Raw genomic sequence first — 9,847 nt, forward strand, 5'->3', positions numbered from 1 at the left:
GGGTCCCCCCCGTGAGTTCCCTGGGGGGCCCCGCTGCGGTTTTGGGGGTTCCCCCCCTTGTCACGCAGGCAATTGCCGGCTGTCCACGCTCCAGGGCCGAGCCCGGTGGCGCTCCCCGGCCTTGTCGCTGACAGTGCCCGCGCCTTCCCTCCCCGTGCAGTGCTGCGCACTTCACAGCTGGGCAGGGGGGGGGCTGCTGGGGCGCCTGGTCGCTTGGCTGCACCGCGCGGCACTGCTCGTTGCGCTGCGTCGCGCCTGCCGGACGCTCGTGAATGGGTTTGCACCTGAACTCAAGGTATGCGCTGTGGTTCTGGCCCCCCATCGCGCTGCTGAAAGCCGTCCCGCCTCGAGCGTGCTGGCTCGCCGCACGCGGGCCGCTCGTCACCAGTGCTCGTCACTGGCGTGGCTGGAAAGGAGCGGTTTTCAAAACCGACATCGCTCCCCAGGTCACCGCTGCTCTGTGAAAACCCGACATCCTAAATCCTTTTTTCTCCTCGCCCCTTCTTCTCTTCAGTTTTTCCGTGCGTGCGGTGCCGATGGGAAGGAAACGCCCGAGCTGCAGAGAAGCGTTCAGGGGAAGGGCGCAGAATTACTTGTTAGACCGAAAGACACCATTTCTGTCTGTCCTGTTTTACTAAGCTTAGTTTTTTTTACCAAACTTTGTATTTTTGTGTTTGACTAAAGCATCCTTTCAGCGCCCCGTTTGCAGGAGGGCCGAGAGGCCACGGTATGTGGACTTCACGCTCGTTTTAAAAACGTTTCAAGCGAATAAGTTGAGGAACAAACCTAAAACCCCTAAGTTGGCGTGCAGACCAGTGTGCACAGGATGTGTTAGAAATCGGTGAATTGAGAAAAATGGTCCAGCACGCGGAGTGGCTCGGTGGCAGCGGAGATGTCACCTTTTGTGCAGCGCTGTGAGAAGGCAGAGTAGCGCGGAGCTGAGATTCCCGTATCCTGGGCATCTTGGGGCGGATTGAGGGACTTCAAAGGAGTGTCCTGTTTGGGGAAAAGATGCTTTCCTCGAATTACTGTTTCCGATAGTCAGGACTTGTAGTACTACGGTGCCATACGGCTACAGCCTGGATACCTGTTTCTGGTAGGAGCACCAGGATCGTCACTTGTGGTCGCAGTGGATCCTGCCTTCTGCCAAGTAAAAGTGTCGCCCTTTCATTTCTCTGTGCCTGGTAGTCTTCGAGAGCGCTGTAAAAACGAGCAGGCCAAGTTTCTGGTCAGGTTAGTTTTTGTTTGGGGCGGTTGTCAGAGATCCAAGAAACCCTTCTTTAAGGCCAACTATTATGGCTGCTGACCTTGGCTAGAGGTATTTTCGCTGGGAGCAATTCACTGCCCCCTTTAATCAGCCGCGAGGGTTATATTAGAAGATAAAAGGACACGGTTACCGTCTGAGAAGAGGAAAGGGATTGAGCGTGCCTGAGTCTGCTGTCTTGTCAGAAATCAATGGACTGGAGCTCCTGATTGGCTTTTCCAGGTGAGCAGTAAAGCTCACTTTTAGTGAAATGGCTCTCATTTTCTAATTTAAGATGAGTGAAATTAGTGTTCATGCAAATGAGGAGCTAAATCCCCGTCTTGAGGTAGGCATAGTACAGAGAGGTGCTCTGCACGCTTCTGCCGGTGGGCGTCAGCCCAGGTGTGCATCGCCACCCCGTTCCACTCGGGTACACGGACAACGGTCGCACTCAGTGGTGCAGCTTTGTGACTCGAGCTAATAGGGTCTTGCGTGAAACCACCTTTGCCGTTTTCACTTGTAATCTGATTAACATTTGAACCAGTCTTTCCAGTTGATCATGCTGCTACATGGGTTCCTCAACAGGAAGTATTTTTCTTTATTGTGTACATTGTAATGCGCAGTGATGTATATGCCACAGTTTAGTAGGTATATCTGGTAGGTGTGCTGGATGCATGGGAGCAATAATCAGCATTTCTTCATTTGTATTGATGTATAATGTAACATGTCAGCGCTTTCTGAATAATATTGATTATACATGCTCCAAAATGATTTTTAGAATTTAAACTCAATGCTTTTTAAAAAATAATAAAACAAGTATTTAGCCTAGATCCTGTAATATTTTTTTATCGCGTTCTGTTAAAACATCGGAAGGTCCATAAAAGGAAAAATTGAGCTAGCAATCACTTATGCTTACTTACCTTAAAGGAATATTGACTAGTAGCTTAGGTCAGAAGTTTGTCCTGCCTTAAATTTGATACTTATTGCTCTAAATTTTGAGCACTTACTAGACACATCCTTCTGTTCAGATACTGAGGAGCTAAATAAAATAGTCATTATTTAAGGGTGTAAAAATAATTTTTCTTTTTGGCTGGGCAAAAGCTCTCTCTTGCTTCAGTCCAATCAGCATTTTTCGATGTCATTTGTTTTTTTTTGTTGGGTTTTGTTGTTGTTTTTTTTTTTTGCTGAAAGAAAAGTAACCACTTCTGAAGCTTGTCACCTTTAATGAAAGCTGAGCAGTGGAAATGAAGGGCTGGGTTAGGCATGATTCAGAAAAATGGGGTGGAGGAAGAGGAGGACTCCGTTATCCCTTTTGCTCAGTTCCTTCCTCTGGGTGTGTCTACACCAGCTGTTTACTGCATTGTTGACTAATTAACTGCAGTAAATGTTTCAGTATCTACATGTGCACCCCTGTTAGGGCACACAAAATGAATAAACTCTGCATCAGGCTAGTACTTGCAAATACAAGCACTGCCCTGCTGCAGGTTCTTCCATGTGCAATGGTGCACGTGTAGACATGGACGTGGATGACTGGGGCACAAAGGTGCTTATAGTGCAGGAGCTGCCTGGTGGCTAGCCCAGTGCTGAAGAGCCCTCATGCCCCAGCCAGCCCTTCCGCAGCACGATGAGCCCGGTTGGAGCGTGGCAGGCTGACCTCCCCCAAGCCCCCTGCCAGCCGGGGCTGCTCTGACTTGGCTCTATGTGCTGCGGTCCAGGTGTGTGCGCAGACGCGCCTGGCAGCAGTAGGTTTCGGAGCTTATTGCTGGCGGTTAATAGGCACATGTAGATGGAAGATTATTAAGCCCGTACCTCCCAGAGAGGACCCTAACCACCAAGATAAGTAGTATTCTGGTTGCAGGTTCTCTCTTCTGGAGAAGTTGTACCTCTAGGTATAAAATACTTAAATAGTTGTTGGAGAAGAACTGGAATCCAGATGACCTACTTCTGTGCCCTAAATGCCAAGCTGAAGAGTTATTCTCTTTTTCCTTACTAATGAACGTTTAAGTATAAAATGCAACAGGGGAGGAAACCCACTCCAGAAAACTGATGTTCTCCAAGTCCCGAGGCTTTCCGGGGATGTTGTCCACGTGGATTTAGATACCCTCGCGCCAAGGAGGAAGTTGCGCTCTGGTCTCCCACATCCTTGATGACGAGTAGTGTAGCCACTGGGTTATGGGACGGAAGGGGAATGGCTTTCTTCCTCCTTGTTCATGCTGTGAACCTGGCTCCTCAAAGTTCAGCTGGAACTATTTGTAAATTCAGACCAAGCACATAAGTAGCTGTGGGTTGACCAAAGCTACATTTTCATCAAATCAGCTATTCACAGAAAAACATGGAGTGAGCTCTGCTACAAATAATATATTGTGCTTATGTTCCCTCTACAGCAATAATAAAAGTGCTGTTCCCAGAGCCAGTCTGTAAGAACTGCAGGTGAATAAGGGAAGAGTAAATAAAGGTATTTCTTAATTCCAGGAGACAAAGATGAACAATATTTGACAGAAATGTGGAGAGAAGAAGAATCTGTATAATGGAAGCATGGCAAATCTTAATACACAATTGCTAAAACACCTAAGATGGAAGGATACCAATTAATTTAATGCAACAGGCTTGAAGATTTAAAATTTCCACATTGCAGTCTTAATTTTTAAGCCTTTGGAGCACAGCTAAGTAATTGGATGTGGATTATAAAAGTAAATAGTTTTAATCTATCTGGAATTACAGCTATTATGCTACATGGTATAATTGGCAGAGCTTTTTTTTTTGGCACATGAGTTTTCAGTAGTTGTAAATCTTTACACTACATTCACTTTGCCAGTCTTCCATGCTTTGAAACATCTTGCAATTTGTTATTCTTTAAACAGATTGTACTGTTGTGTGTAACTTTTAAAAATATAAAGGAAAATGGGATTACGGTTTTACTTTTTTTTTTTTAAAAGAGATTTGGATTTTGAAATATAGTTATCTAAAAATTTCCCTTAATAAAAACTTCTGAGTACCTGATGGTCTGTGAGCCCTTTAAAATAAACAGTAAACCTACAGTAGAGTATACCGTCAACGTGTCCCAATGAAAAGCAGCAGAGATTTGAAATAAGCAGTATAATTTAAAGTCAGCAAATATTGAGTTTAGCTTTGTGGGATGCCAGCAAAAAAATGCTTTGCATTTATCAGGTGGCAGCAACAGAAACGGTCTGGTCTTATCTGTAGTGATTAATTTAAGTGTCGTACCTGTGGGGAGTCCTACTGAACCAGTGGGAATCTCTACTGGCACAGAGGTTTCCTCTTATGATCAAGGTTGTAGTACTTCTAGAGTGGCTGTAGCCTAGAGTGGTTTCAAAAATGACATTGCGGCTCCCTGTTTGCCTTAATACTGTTGAAATTAATCTGCTCGCTGTGTGCGAGGTGTTTGCAGCCTGCACATGCAGCCTGGCATCTCTTCTGATTTAGTGTTAAAAAATCAGACTGTGCTCCTTTTCTCTATTTACATTGCCAGAAGTTGTTTTTTTTGCTTGGAATCTACTAATTCGTCACTGGTTCTCTTGATCATTAGGAAGGAGAATGGTGGGGGGGACCCCTCTACATGTACGGTGGTAGAGATGCAAAATGAGCTATGAAGAGAGAACCTTTGCAAAAATCCTCTTAAATCATTTTCATATTAGGGGAAAAAAGAAAATGCCTCCTAGTCCCTCTGCAGGTCGCCGTGCTAGAGCTAACCCACCAACCAAGTTCACCAGCTTTGATCCATGCTCCTCCGAAAGCAGCATTTTGAATTCACCTCCATCCCCCATTAGTAATGCAGCTTTGCATTGTTGATATGGTGCTTCAAAATTAGTATTTATAAATTGCAAAGGGTATTTGCTGGGTTCCTCTAGCCAAATGGAGGAATTATTGAAAACCTAGAATACATATTTTTCTCTCCTTTTGTATAATGATTCTCCATTTTCCTTCTAATTTCCTTTGTCTCACATCAGATTACTCTCCTCGTCCCTGTTTTAGGGGAAACTTTTCTAGACTAGCACACGTTAGCCTTCCTGTTTATGTGCTTTCTCTCATACCTTTTAGTTATTGTCTCCTCCTTTTCCTTTTTCTGCTATCCCTTGGATTTTTCCTCTTTTGTCTATTTTCCCAGTTCCATTTCCCGTTGTCTTCATGTTCCTTGATGTGCTTTGTACTTCACTGTTTTGCATTCGCTCTATATTTTCTCTATGACATCTTCTGTGCCCCTCTGACCAAATAGGCTTCAAGAATAGTTGCATGCTACTTAATAGAACAGATCCCATCTCTCCGGATGTGCCTCATTCAGTTATGGATGCACTAATACTCAGTTATACGTTTAGCTAGTTCTTGGAAAGGACTGGATGGGAGTCGTATACACAACTCCATATGAAATAAAGTTTGTCTGCTTTTAAAAGGCCCTGCTAGCCACATTATTGATGCCCCTTTAGTGAAGATGCAGTTTACGTTGGCGGAAGAGTTTCTGTCACTGAGATAGCTTGAACCAGTACCCGAACAAAACTAGTTATATTGGCAAAAGAGGATCTTTTTTTCAGCATTAACAATCTCTATAGCAGGACTTTTGCTTGCACAGCAGTGTAGGTGAGCGATGTAGTTCTCCCTGCCCCCAGCCCCAGCACTTGTGACCAGCATGACTTTCTATGCCAGCAAAACTTCAAAGTGAAGATACAGTCAAAGAAACAGCCTTTATGTTTCTACTTGGCACTGCCTTCAGCCAGTGGGTTTGTCATTAAAACATTCAAGCCCTAGTGGAAGATGGAGATTAGAGCAGACTATCTTACACTGATAGGACCGGTGGTTGTTGGTGATGTTCATGTGTTACACTTGATTATATTTTCATCAGCCTAACTGTATGTCTATAATTATCACACAACCTGAGAAAACTGGATGAAAGTTAGATAAACGCTGTGTTTAACTCCCTTAATTCAACTCAATTTCAGTTCCTACTTATGAAGGCCATCAATACAACCAACTTTATTTTCATATAGACCGTTTAATGTGCTGTATCATAGCGCTTCATGGACAGAGTCATTAGCTTAAAAAAAGTAGAAAAGCTTCAATCTTACCTTGAAATCAGAAAGTGCTTGGTTGGGGGAGAGGGGTGGAGTTGTAGGTTGAATTTAAGTGGTAGAACAAACCCCCAGCCGTGGAGGGTTGTGATAAAGGGAACAAGAGGTTAAAACTGTTGGAACAGGCCTACAGGTTAAAAAAAATAAGTCGAACAAGGGAGAAGTAAATCATTGAATTTGCATGGAAGGAGAGAGACCTCGATTTTGGAAACAGATGGGAAACTGGGCTCTCTGGTTGGGCAGAGAACAAAGAAGTTCTACTTTGAGTATCATAGCAGCCTAGCTAAAACTTTCTGGATACAGATTTAAAAAGTTAGGATGTGGAAGGACTATCAAACAAATCTTAGAAATTGTTATGGGAAGCGGTGGCGTTGCAAACTAAGATCTTGGCAGAAGCAAAGTCAAAATAAAAATGAATTCTTACTGCATTGGAAAAGTAGCTGTAAAGAAGTGTATAGAAAAGTGAGATGTAGTAAGAAAAAAGATTGATACCCAGGATAAATTGCAGTCATGTTGGTGAAGTCAGAGTATGGCGGCTTGTAATAGAGGTGCATCCAGACCACAAAGACAGTCAAATAAGGGAACCTAACTACCTTTTGCAGGCTTGGCTGAATTGCACTCTTGCCTGAAACTGGACTAAAAGCTTTGGCCATGCCTGTCTGCTCATGGACCACGAGACTTGTCCGCACTACAAATTCTGACCTGTCCAGAGAGGCAACTGGTTGTAACCAGATTCCCTAACTCATTTGTGTTTTAGCATCAGGTGGATTGTAATTTAGGTATCCTTCATCCAGCTTCAGGAGGTTGGTCGAGCTGGGGAAAAAGAAGACTCAAAATGAACAAAGCGGGATGTGGGATTGTGTTGTGTGCTGTTGTGGACTCCACATTTTAAAAAGGACGTGGAAAAGTTGCAGAGGGTCCACAAGCTGACAACAAAAATGATAAAGCGCTTGGGAGGCAAGCCATAGATGGAAAGAAATAGGTACCGGCATGTTCAGCTCGCGGAAGAGGCAATTAAGAGGAGACATGATAGCAGTCATAACACATATCTGAAGGGGTGCCATAAAGAAGAGGGTGATCACCTTATCTGGGTTGCTGCAGAGAGCAGGATGCAGACCCGTAGTTTGAAGGTGCAGCAAAATCGATGTAGATAGAGGATCAGGGAAAGCCTGTTTCACCCTTAGGGCTGTGAGGCAGTGGAATAGACTCCCTAGGGAAGCTGTGGAAATTTGGTTGGATAAGCATTGGTCTGGGTTGATCTGGGAGGAGCAATGCCTGGAGTGCTTGGTAAGGGCAGCCGTTAGAAACCCAGGAGCCCCCCGTGGATTGCTGGGTAGCTATGCAAGGAGTTTAAAGCAGGGGGTGTAAGGTTTGTGGAGGGGATGCATACTGACCGAGGGGTTCTGGCTGTCCCGTCAAGGCAGTGATATGTGGAGTAACGTTTGCTGTCCCCAGGTTGCTGAGCAGAATGGGGGTGTTTGGGTTTTTCCCCGTGCTCTGATCTTTACTGATTGCTGCACACGGCCAGGAAGGATTTTTTTCCCCTTCCTTGCTACAGGTGTCAAAGTTGTGTTTTGTTTTGCCTTCCTCAGCAGCCTTGCATGCTGGCTGCAGCCAAGGCTGGGGGTGTCCCCGCACTCCTGGTGAGACAAAAACCTGGGGGTTCCTGGCTAGAGAGGCGTGCCACTCCACTCGGGGTCAGACGGATTGTCATGTTTGGGATCTGGAAGGAATTTTACCCCAAGGTCAGGTTGGTACGGACTGGGGAGGTTTGCTTAGTTCAATACTAGAGGGCATGGCCCTCTTCCTTGGATCTCTTGGGCCCGTTTTAATAGCCCTTGCAGCACCAGGGCACTGGCCACTGTGGTCCCCCTGCTTCACCTGTGGCAGGTTAGGGTGCTATGCCTTGTAGTTGTGAGACAAGGTTGATCGGGTAGTTTTAGTAATAGATTAGACAAGGATTTGTACAGGATGGTTTGGATAGAGTGGATGGCTTGATCCAGTCTGCGGCAGGGGGTTGGACTAGATGACCTCCCGAGGTCTCTTCCAGTTCTACTTTTTTATAATTCTGTGTACCATCTACGCAAATGTGAGATTTAAGCTGAATGTGAAAACTTGAAGAAGGAAAATGAACAAAGGTAAAGCCTTGGAGCACTTCATCCACTCTGATATGAGGAGTTGCAAAACTTGTGCAAGAAATGGACTAGTAGTAGTTTAGATAAGGAGACTGCTGAAAACATTGACTTCTCATTTGAGGCTTGCAAGGAGCAATCAGTATTGCAGAAGCGGTGTCATGATTAAAGAAGAGGGGCAGGGTATGAGAGGTCTGTGTTCTCACGTGTCATCTGGAGAAGAGCTGTCTCAGCACTAGAAAGGGTCAAAAGCCTAAGTGGTCTAAAAGGCTGGGAGTTTAAGAACTGTTCTCCAAAGCAGCCAGGGCTTTTTCAAAGGGAAAAGTAACTCTTTTCAGTTGGCACGATTGGTGTGGTAGGGAGTTTGAGATAAAAACTGAATGAAGTCAAAGGAAGATCCAGTATAACATGCCTTGCCTTCATAAATGCATGTGGTATTTCCCACTGCCACTACAAAGTTTCATAGTCTTGCATTTTATGGTCCTGTGGTTATAAGTTTCAGCCAGTATCACAATTCTAGAACGGGGACAGGCTTGTTAGTTTTACACAGTGGAGTGCGTCTGTGCCACAGTTTTCAAATTGCTATTAAAATAGCAAAGTCAGTCATTCAACTCGTCCTGCTTACTAATGATCTTTTGCTTCTGAGCATAGGTTCCTGCTCTGAGTTAATTTAAATATTGAAGTATTAAATTGGCTCCCTATAAACACACTAGCAAAATGTCCGTCATGAAAGCGGGGGGCAGAGCAGGGATGGAGACTCACGTCCACGCTCACGTCTTCTTCTTCCCCCCACCACCACTCCAGGTCCAGGCCCCCTACCGCCACCATTCTGGGTCGTGTCCCACTCCACCTGCCACTCTGGGTCCAGCCCCACTCCACTGCCCCCTACCCACTGCTCTCCGTCCGGGGGGGTGGCATGGGGGGGCAGGGGCTGGTGCAGAGCCACGGGGCGGGGTGGGAAAGGGGAAGCAGCCACGGCACAGAGTGCTCGCTGGCCATGTGGCATGGGGAGTGGTCCTGGGGTGTGGCCTAGGGTGCATGGGGGGATGTGGCGCGGGGAGCGGCCATGGCGTGAGGATGCGGGGAATATCTGTTGGCTACGGCCACCCAGCGTGGGCAACGGCCCCAGTGTGTGGCATGCAGCTACAGGCCGTGGCGCAGGGAGTGGTCATAGTGTGGGAAGTGGCTACAGGCTGTGCCATCGTGGCCCAGGGAATGGCCCCAGGATGTGCTGCTGGGCACATGGGGGTGTAGCGCATGGCATAGTGCGGGAAATGTGGCATGGCGCAGGGAATGCCTTGGGTTCAGGGTGTGGTGCAGGGCACGTGGATGGCCTTGGTCATGGCCCCCGGGACATGGTGTGGGGGGGACCATGGTGCGCAGGTGTGTGT

This window comes from Alligator sinensis, unplaced genomic scaffold (assembly GCF_000455745.1).
Source record: "Alligator sinensis unplaced genomic scaffold, ASM45574v1 scaffold358_1, whole genome shotgun sequence".
Taxonomy (NCBI): domain Eukaryota; kingdom Metazoa; phylum Chordata; order Crocodylia; family Alligatoridae; genus Alligator; species Alligator sinensis.